General features: G+C 42.3%; 1 protein-coding gene across 1 annotated transcript in view; it reads right to left on the bottom strand.

The window, feature by feature from the left end:
- The window catches only part of LOC137623034 (unconventional myosin-Ie-like), a 321574-nt gene that overhangs the window by 302866 nt on the left and 16208 nt on the right, over nucleotides 1-2500 (bottom strand). The gene's annotated exons all lie outside the window — the stretch shown is intronic.

Genomic DNA, 2500 nt, shown 5'->3' with positions numbered 1-2500 from the left:
GAAGGTGTGGCTTTATTGCTGAGTGAATGGATGACAGGTAAAGTAGTGGAATGGAAGGAGATATCATCTAGGTTAATGTGGGTAAGGGTTAGGTTGGGTAGGGAATGTTGGGCGTTTGTCAGTGCGTATGGGCCAGGTAGTGAGAAAAGTGAAGAAGAGCGGAATGAGTTTTGGAATGAATTAACTAGGTGTGTAGAAGGACTGGGTAGAAGGAATTATGTAATTGTTATGGGTGACTTAAATGCTAGAGTGGGTGCTGGAGAGGTAGAAGGTGTCATTGGGAAGTATGGCGTACCAGGTGAAAATGAGAGTGGTGAGAGACTGGTAGATATGTGTGTTGAACAAGAGATGGTAATAAGTGCTAGCTTTCTTAAGAAGAAAGATAAAAATAAGTATACATGGGTAAGAGTGGCAAATGGAAGAGTTGTAGAAAGGGCATTAATGGATTATGTGTTGATAACTAAAAGAATGTTTGGAAGATTGAAAGACGTGCACGTGTTTAGGGGTATGGCTAACGGTATGTCTGATCATTTTTTGGTGGAAGGAAAATTGGTTGTAGCAAAAGAGTGGGGGAATAGAGTAGGTGGATGTAAAAGGGAGCTAGTGAGGGTTGAAGAGCTAATAAAACCTCGGGTAAAAAGTAAATATCAGGAAAGGTTGAAAATGGCATATGACGAGGTGAGAGTAAGAGAAACTGGTAATTTAGAGGAGGAGTGGAAGTTAGCAAAAGAAAATTTTGTTGGGATTGCAAGTGATGTATGTGGCAAGAAGGTTGTTGGAGGCAGCATGAGGAAGGGCAGTGAATGGTGGAATGAAGGAGTGAAGGTAAAAGTGGAAGAGAAAAAGAGGGCTTTTGAAGAATGGCTGCAGAGTAATAGTATAGAGAAGTATGAAAAATATAGAGAGAAAAAGGTGGAAGTAAAGCGCAAGGTACGTGAGGCAAAGAGGGCAGCTGACCTGAGGTGGGGTCAGGGACTGGGTCAGTCATATGAAGAGAATAAGAAGAAGTTTTGGAAAGAAGTGAAGAGAGTAAGAAAGGCCGGCACAAGAATTGAAGAGACAGTAAAAGATGGAAATGGAAGGTTGTTAAAAGGAGAGGAGGCAAGGAAAAGGTGGGCGGAATATTTTGAAAGTTTGCTGAATGTTGAGGATGATAGGGAGGCAGAGATAATTGCTGTTCCAGGTGTTGAGGTGCCAGTGATGGGAGATGAGAATGAGAGAGAGATTACAATAGAGGAAGTGAGGAGAGCACTAGATGAAACGAGAGTAGGAAAAGCATCTGGTATGGATGGTGTGAAAGCTGAGATGTTGAAGGAAGGGGGTGTGACTGTAATAGAATGGTTGGTGAGATTGTTTAATGTGTGTTTTGTGTTGTCAATGGTACCAGTAGATTGGGTCTGTGCATGTATTGTACCACTATATAAGGGTAAGGGAGATGTGCATGAGTGTTGTAATTCAAGAGGTATTAGTTTGTTGAGTGTAGTTGGAAAAGTGTATGGTAGAGTACTGATTAATAGGATTAAGGATAAAACAGAGAATGCAATCTGGGAAGTACAGGGGGGTTTTAGAAGAGGTAGGGGTTGTATGAATCAGATTTTTACAGTTAGGCAGATAAGCGAGAAATATTTAGCAAAAGGTAAGGTGGTGTATGTTGCGTTTATGGATCTGGAGAAAGCATATGATAGAGTTGATAGGGAAGCAATGTGGAATGTGATGAAGTTATATGGAGTTGGTGGAAGGTTGTTGCAAGCAGTGAAAAGTTTCTACAAAGGTAGTAAAGCATGTGTTAGAATAGGAAATGAAGTGAGCGATTGGTTTCCGGTGAGAGTGGGGCTGAGACAGGGATGTGTGATGTCGCCGTGGTTGTTTAACTTGTATGTTGATGGAGGGGTGAGAGAGGTGAATGCTCGAGTGCTTGGACGAGGATTAAAACTGGTAGACGAGAATGATCATGAATGGGAGGTAAATCAGTTGTTGTTTGCGGATGATACTGTACTGGTAGCAGACACAGAAGAGAAGCTTGACCGACTAGTGACAGAATTTGGAAGGGTGTGTGAGAGAAGGAAGTTGAGAGTTAATGTGGGTAAGAGTAAGGTTATGAGATGTACGAGAAGGGAAGGTGGTGCAAGGTTGAATGTCATGTTGAATGGAGAGTTACTTGAGGAGGTGGATCAGTTTAAGTACTTGGGGTCTGTTGTTGCAGCAAATGGTGGAGTGGAAGCAGATGTACGTCAGAGAGTGAATGAAGGTTGCAAAGTGTTGGGGGCAGTTAAGGGAGTAGTAAAAAATAGAGGGTTGGGCATGAATGTAAAGAGAGTTCTATATGAGAAAGTGATTTTACCAACTGTGATGTATGGATCGGAGTTGTGGGGAATGAAAGTGATGGAGAGACAGAAATTGAATGTGTTTGAGATGAAGTGTCTGAGGAGTATGGCTGGTGTATCTCGAGTAGATAGGGTCAGGAACGAGGTGGTGAGGGTGAGAACGGGTGTAAGAAATG

The sequence above is a fragment of the Palaemon carinicauda genome, chromosome 30 (genome assembly GCF_036898095.1).
Source record: "Palaemon carinicauda isolate YSFRI2023 chromosome 30, ASM3689809v2, whole genome shotgun sequence".
In the NCBI taxonomy this organism is placed as follows: Eukaryota; Metazoa; Arthropoda; class Malacostraca; order Decapoda; family Palaemonidae; genus Palaemon; species Palaemon carinicauda.
The sequence above is the reverse complement of the archived record's forward strand: the minus strand, read 5'-3'. Positions and strand labels throughout refer to the sequence as shown.